The sequence below is a fragment of the Triticum aestivum genome, chromosome 3A, assembly GCF_018294505.1.
Source record: "Triticum aestivum cultivar Chinese Spring chromosome 3A, IWGSC CS RefSeq v2.1, whole genome shotgun sequence".
NCBI lineage: Eukaryota > Viridiplantae > Streptophyta > Magnoliopsida > Poales > Poaceae > Triticum > Triticum aestivum.
In genome coordinates, this window is record NC_057800.1 from 740,060,887 (window position 1) to 740,068,938 (window position 8,052).

The 8,052-nt window shown below is 48.9% G+C and overlaps 1 pseudogene; it reads right to left on the reverse strand.

The window, feature by feature from the left end:
• Positions 1-760: 760 nt before the first annotated feature.
• Positions 761-5,626, reverse strand: LOC123063643 (wall-associated receptor kinase 5-like; annotated as a pseudogene).
• Between the last annotated feature and the right edge of the window lie 2,426 nt (positions 5,627-8,052).

The following is an 8,052-nucleotide window of genomic DNA, read 5'->3' on the forward strand; positions in this document are numbered from 1 at the left end:
ACTTCAGTTAGTAGCTGTCAGTTAGCTTATCTTCCACTATGCGGGACTGAAGGTTGCCAGACGGGTTGATGGGGGCGCGCGGCATCCACAATCGATTGTGCAGTACCGTTCCGCATTCAAACAATGCCCACCTGCCAGTGGGTTTCTGTGCAGATTGAACATTTTTTATGAAGTAGCCTTGGCTTCTCTGCTCAAATGTTACCACCAATTTTCACGGCAAGGGCTTTCAGTTGTGCGGTTCTCCATCTAAGCTTGGCATGAATCTCCTGTCATGATAACAATCATTTTCCTTTAATTCGAAATACAGGTTGCCCCCACGCCTGAGATCGTTTTGACATCCTCGATTTCAGCATACAACATTATGCACCCAATTCTTCAGAGGCCTCTGCTGCTGTCTGACATTGAGGCACAAGTTGGAGAAGGGAGAGCGAGCAATGCAATGGGACCCAAAGAGGTACATTCTCTTATGCTGTACATTCTCCTTCTGTTTGCCGAATATTTGCGCCGAGAGAAAAAAACTCAAAACATAGTATATTTGTATTAAAAGAGGTGCCGAGAAAGCATAGCAATGTACCAACGGTGGCAACGACCAGAAAACAGGAGTGCTCAAAATCATTCTACCTATATGAGCGTATGCCAGTAATTCACTCCACATCTCAAGGTAATAAAAACCAGTCTACCTATATAAGTAAACAAAATTCCAACCGAGAAACTGATACAATCATGATGCCTGAAATCATCTGGACATAAATTGACTTAGTATTACAACACCAATCTAACTAGCCTGTAATACTGGTCCTAGCAACACTTCACAAAACAGGGAAAGAAATTATCCATTATTATGAACTACACAATTTCATCTAGCGTGGTATGCTAGCAGATGACATGAACTCTGCCTCCAAGCTATATCGTCGTTGGCTTTCTCCTGACGGTACAGACGATTGCCGAGTAGATATAGTCCTTCGAGTTAACGTCCTTGGTGGCATCGGTTCTTCATTCCTTGGATCTGCCTGAGATGACTTTACCCGTTCCGTCTGGAGAGTCTGCAGTTCCGTCTCCACCTGTTTCATGGTTGGTCTTTCTTCGCCGTGTAGCCTCAAGCACCGCTCTGCCAAAGAGGCGACAGTGTTGATTTCTTCTTCGGTTGCTTCTTCGAGGACCTGGGAATTAACAATACCTGTGATTCTTCCTTCATTGAACTCCTGGAGAAAATAGTTCGACAAGCTCTTGATCGTGCCTGATTCACTTGTGAAAACAGGTTTCATTCTGAGAAGCAACTCCACCAGTACCACACCAAAACTGTACACGTCACTCTTCCCGTTCAGCTGCCTAGTATGGAAATACTCTGGATCTAAGTACCCAAATGTACCCTGCACATTTGTAACAATGTGTGTTTGATCGATAGGAACCAATCTGGACGCACCAAAATCTGAAACTTTAGCTGTGTAGTTCACATCCAAGAGTATATTTGAGGACTTCACATCACGATGGAAGATTGATATGGAAGCTGAAGAGTGGAGATAAGATAGAGCTCCTGCTGTTTCGAGGGCAATCCTTAAATAATCACCCCAAGATAAAGAAAAACCATCACTTGCATCTGCATGAAGAACTTCAGACAGTGAGCCACTGGATACATAATCATACACCAGCAGCGGAACCTCTGTTTCGAGACATCATCCAAATAGCTTCACAATATTTCTGTGGTTTATCTGAGTGAGCACTGCGACCTCATTGATGAATTGACTGATCTCGGACTGCTCAATGACCTTAGACTTTTTTACTGCAACGACGCGCTGATCAGACAATATGTCTTTGTAAACCATGCCATGGCCCCCACGTCCGATGATAAGTGTAGGATCAAAACTATTTGTTGCCTTCTCTAGCTCTTCTAGCGAGAAAATCTTAGTATTCTCAGTTGCAGTTTCATCAGATGATATCAATGTTTCTAGGAGAAGACCTTGGTTCTTCTGGAAATAATTCTTCTGCAGTTGCTGTTGAACATTTCTTTTCCATCTACGAATGAGAAGTACTGAACTGAAGCTCGGAAGTAGAATAGCAAAACCGCAGGATAGCCCAATAATTATACCTGCAGTCATTAAACTTTTTTAAGTTTCAGTTTTATCTTGTCTATCATAAAGATGACAATAATAATGTTACCTAAGAGCAGAGTCCGCTCTTTTGTCCTAGTACACTGCATTTTAAATGGATCATACTGTGTCTTGTAAGGACATTCAGTACAATTGAAGCTTCCTTCTGTGTTATGGCAGATCTCTTTACAACTGTTTGGTTGAAGGCATTCATTAATATCTGAAAATAACGAAATCTTGATAAAATGCATCGATAAAATATATAATATTGAACAGAATACATTATCCAGTTAACACGGAATACAGACATAATCAATTCAAACGAAATGTACATGAATGATGAAACATAATAGATATCCCTCCAAAATAAGATGAAACATAATAGATACAGAGAAGTATTTTCAGTGTACAATAATAATGCATCATAATTTTTTAAATAACACATGTCTTTGGATATATTTGTACAACTTCAGTTTAGAGAGTCTAGAGATAGATTGTGACTACCTCGACAACCACTTTGAACGTATGGATTTCCTTGGAAGCCATCTGAGCATTTGCAGTGGTAACCCATGTATGCTTCTCCAGCGTTTACTTCCATACACTTGCTGTTGGTACTCACACAAGCATATCCAGACCTATTTTGTTGGGCTTCTACGCAACTTAAGTTAGCAGCAACCCATTGCAGAGATGACCCAGATCTAACAAAAAGACTGTTCTCTAGAAACATCTCTACTGATTCGGGTTCGGTGAAATTTATGGTCCCTGCATCAACATTTATGTCAATTACCTGACGCCCCCACCAGAAAACAGTTGATGACGTCACATTTGTGCAGTTGAGGCGAAACTGGTCCCTTGCAAAACAACCCTCTTCAAATCCAAATGGGAATTGCATACTAATGTTACCGCACCAACGAGTACATCGAGCTTTGCTCTGAACTGGATTATACCCTGATTGATCAATAAAAGGTTAGCACGTATTCCAATTCCAGTCCCAAAATAGCTAACAGCAGTTGTATATTTGCTTGCTTGATTAGGAAAAGAAATTACCTTTGTCACTAGAGCAGCCATCCTGAATGAAGGGGTTGCCTGTATAACCTTGGTTACAATTGCAGTTGTAGCCATTGCTTGATGCGACACCTACATCGAAGCACTCTGAATGCTTGCTGATACAGGCATAGGCCGTCCTGTTGTGCATGGTGCTAAGACAGTTGGGCTGATCCACTATATTCCATACCATATCACTCCCATAACTAGTTATGCTGATTCTATCCCACAGTAGAGAGGTCCCGTTAGAGTGTGCTCGGCCGTTACTTCTGTTTTGGTCATGGACAAATTTGAGCTCAACAGTGTCGACAATGCTGTCCATAACAAAGCGACAACATCCGATGCCGTTACAGGTCTCCCTAGCCCCTGTCTCTGTGATCCCATGGTCTGGGCATGTAGTCCGGCAGACGCGCATGGTTGTGCTAGCATTTCCCTTGACCCAGTACACATCCAGATCACAACCGGTGATGTTTAGCAAGGTGTGCAAAAAGCTGAAGGACTTCCCAGGCGGTTTCAATGTCAAGTTGTACACACGGACACCTGATTTCATGGGGATGGTACATTGAAACATCGTGTAGATAAATCTTCCAGGGTTGTACGTGGAAATACCATCTGTGCCAACTACGATGTCCTCGATCACCTCGAGGATGCCATCGTGCAAGAAGAGTTTGGGGGGCTGAGCAGTGTCGTTGCAAGTGAGGTAGAAGTCAGGCCCACGGGAGCACCTGGATCCGATGCCGAAGGGGTAGTCGAAGCTCAGAATGCCACAGCTCTTCGGGCAACCATCGAGCATAGCAAGTGATGGAGGCGCCCAGTTCCCTTCGGAGTTGTGGCTTGTTACAACTCCAGATGCTAGCGCAGTTAGCTTTCCTAATAACTGGAGTACCAACAAATGGAGTAGTGCATAGATCACCGGCAAGATGTCCATGATCTACAGGCACAGCTCCCAACTTCGCTCAAGAAATTCAGGTCAGGCAGCACTGCAACTTTGCAGGTGTGGGGATTCTATTAGGGGGAGAATATATGGGCATTTTTATAGTGTATACAGCGTATGTCTCAGGGAATTTCTTATCAAGTCATGCCAGCTTTGATTCTGCATACTAATGGTTGCATAGTTGCACTTTGATTCCTGTGGATGTGGCTGTGGCTGTGGCTGTGGTGGGTTTGATGCGATGTGAAAGTGAGATCGCAATGGCCACATTAAATTACGCAGCTACTTTTCTTGTGGCTATGCTGCAGCTGATCTTGTAAGTCAGTCAATACCTTTTGGCTTTTGGTGCAGATAATTCTAGCCCAAGTAAGAAGACATGCATGAGGGGAGAAAAAGAAAAGTAGCAACTGATTTTGAGACTTTAGAGGACGTTGATGTGGTTGATTTGGCCACATTATAATGCACTGCTACCTTTTTGTGGTTGTGCTGCCTCACAGCGACCTCGCAAGTCAGTCAATGCTGCCTTCTTGTGCGGGTTACTCTAGACCATCAAATGGGTCATTGACAAGTCTTTTTGACAGCCGGCTCATTTGTTCTCAGAATAAACCGCATTGCATCATCTGGCTAAATAAAGCTTTATGCTTCATGGAGAAAAGGATTACTGACGTGACAGGAATTTCATGCCAAACTTAATTACTCCAGTCCCACGCAACCAGTTGTTGAATGCCATCCTGCTCATCAACTGTGGCATCCTGCTAGCAATGATGTTCAGTCCGCGCCTGGTCCCGAGTCGAGCTAAGTGACAGTGACTGAATCCATAGGACCATGGCTGGTGCTCGTTTTACCTGTGACCGAGGTTAAAAACTCTACCCGCTGGAGATGAATTTATAGATTCAGAATGAGCACCTGTACATGGATACCAAGTAAAACCAGTAACTCCAATCTATAGTAGATAAACTAACTGAGCTAAGTAACAGTAACTGAACTGTTAGCTGTTGTTCGCCGAAGCTGCAACCGAGGGCATCACAAAGTAAACAAATTCTAATCGCGCGAGATCTCGTACAGGCACGGAATAATCTAGTGAAAGAGTAACAGGAAACGAGCACCTGTCGATTCATCGGAAGAAGTAAAGAGAAACCCAATGAGAGATGGCTCGATCTCTTCTCAGGATGCATATCGCTCCTGGCTCTCACGCCCACGCCGCGGAATGGTGGGCGGAGACTGAAAGTTAGGTTGGTGGGGGAGCAAGGAGGCGGAGGAGGTGGCGGCGAGACGGCGCCGGCGGCGGGAGGAGGAGGCCGCGGTGGGGGAGGAAGAAGAAAGAGAAGAAACTACTGGTCGCCGCGAACTGGGTTGGGCCCTCGTGACTTAGTCCTGTTTGTTGAACTGTCACGTTCATTGTATGTACACTTGTGTTGATGATTATCCTGTAATCTGTTGTAACTAGGTAGGCTAGTCTTCAGGATCCCTCCTAGTCTAACGCAACCACCACGAGACGTGCCCTGCATGTAGGGGTCTCGATGTATATGTAACCGAGCTCCGCTCTCTCGCAATACACACAGAGTTTACGGCTCAGTTTGGTATCAGAGCGATGGTTACTCCTCCTTCTCCTCAGGCAGATGCCGACTCCTCCAAGGCTGCAGCCGCCGCCGCCGCGCTCGCCGACGGCGCCGCTACAGCAGCCCTCCCTGCTGATCCCAGCGTCGAGGCGCGCCCCCGCGCTCCGCTCTCCGCCGACAACTCCGGCTCAGCTCTTCCTCTTACCACCCTCCCACCCAATCCCGCTGCGTCTCCTTCCTCCTGCGGTGCCTCTCCGGCTCTGCCGGCGAGCATTTCCGGCGTCATCGACTTCAAGCTCGCTTTGGACGGCACCAACTTCCAGCGCTGGCGCAACTACATCAACCTCCTTCTCGCGCGCTACCATGCAGAGAGCCACGTGCGGGAGGGCTCGGCCCAACGGCTGGCTGACCAGGCCTGGCGTGACGACGACAACACCGTCATCCTCTGGTTCTTCACCACCATTGAGGGGGACCTCCTCGACATCGTCGCTCCTCCCGGCTCCACCGCCTTCACCATCTGGACTAGGATCCACGAGTACTTCCTCGCCAACGAGGCCGAGCACGCGATGCATCTCGGCCAGGAGTTCCGGGCGACGGTTCGCGGCGACCTCTGCATCAACGACTACTGTCGCCGTCTCCAGGGCATCGCCACCGCGCTCGCCGACGTCCGCGAGCCCGTGACTGATCGTACTCTGACCCTGCAGATGCTGGACGGGCTGGGCCCCAAGTTCGCCATGCAGGCCGCCATCATCCAGTCCACCGTTCCCCTCCCCACCTTCCAGCAAGCGCGGTCCCGTCTTGTCCTCGCCGAGCTCTCCCTGGACAGGCGCGCCCGCGCCGAAAGCTCTCAGGTGCTCGCTGTCCAGAACGACGAACGTGGGGATCGTGACGGTGCCCGCGGCGGCGACCGTGGTGGTGATCGCGGTGGCGATCGCGGTGATCGCGGCGGTGATCGCGCCGCTCATGGCAGCGGCGGGCGTGGTGGCCAGCTCGGGGCGCACCGTGGGCGCGGCAACCGTGGGCGCGGCCGCGGCCGTGGCCGCGGCGATGCTCCTCCTGGCCGCGGTGCTGGCGCCACCCCCTGGCTGGGCTACTTCGCTCCCGTCGGGGCGCCTTTCCCTCCGCCTCGTGCTCCTTGGATCCCGCCGAACTCGGCGGGCGTGCTTGGGCCCCGTCCGGGCGCTCCAACGCAGGCCTACCCACTGCTCTACTCTACCACGCCGGCGCCACCTGCTCCCACACCGTACGCCGCGGCTCCCCCTCACTGGGACGCCTCGGCCATGTACCACGCGGCTCCGAGCTACGGATCCGCCTTCCCTCTGAACGCCGACTGGATTATGGATACGGGTGCGGCGTCCCACGTCACCGGGGATCCAGGTACTTTGTCCTCGTTTCGTTCCCTATTAGCTCCTTACACTCGTCATATTATTGTCGGTAATGGTTCTCGGCTCCCTGTGCTTGCTATTGGTACTGCTCATCTCCCTCCCAAACCCTTCTACATTCACCATATTCTTTTGTCTCCTAATATCGTCAAAAATCTCATTTCCGTTCGTAAATTCACTCGTGACAATTTGTGTTCTGTTGAGTTTGGCCCCCTTGGATTTTCCGTGAAGGACCTAGCAACCAAGGAGGTGCTCCTGAGGGTCAACAGTGATGGTGATTTATACCCCTTCCATGCAAATAAAGGCGCCACCACCACGCAAGCATTCGTCATCTCCACCCATGATCTCTGGCATAGGCGGCTTGGGCATCCTAGCTCATCTACTTTTTCCCGTTTTCCTTTGGATTTTCTTACCACATGTAATAATGATGTCCGGCCCTCCCATCTCTGTAGTGCGTATCAAATGGGCAAGCATACACGGCTGCCTTTTGCCACCTCCACCTCCTACACTACTGCCCCATTTCATTTAATTCATTGTGATGTTTGGACGTCGCCGGTCTTGAGCTACTCTGGCTATAAATATTATCTTGTCATTATTGATGATTACACTCATTTTTCTTGGACTTTTCCGCTGCGTGCCAAATCCGACACTTGTGCCATTTTACTTCGTTTCCTTCATTTTATTTTTACCCAATTTGGTGTTCTCATTCGGTGTGTGCAATGTGACAATTGTGGGGAGTTTCTTACTACCGCACTACGCGACTACTTCTCTTCTCACGGCATCTCCTTTCGTCTCACGTGCCCCCATACCTCTCCACAGAACGGAAAAGCCGAACGTCACATCCATACCACCAACGACGTCGTTCGTACCTTGCTCTTACAAGCCGGTATGCCTCCTGCCTTTTGGGTTGAGGCACTACACACCGCCACCACTCTCCTTAACATTCGTCCATCCCGCGCCATCCACCATTTCACACCCTATTTCCTCCTCTATGGCGCCCACCCCACCTACGATCATCTTCGAACCTTTGGGTGCCTTTGCTTTCCTAA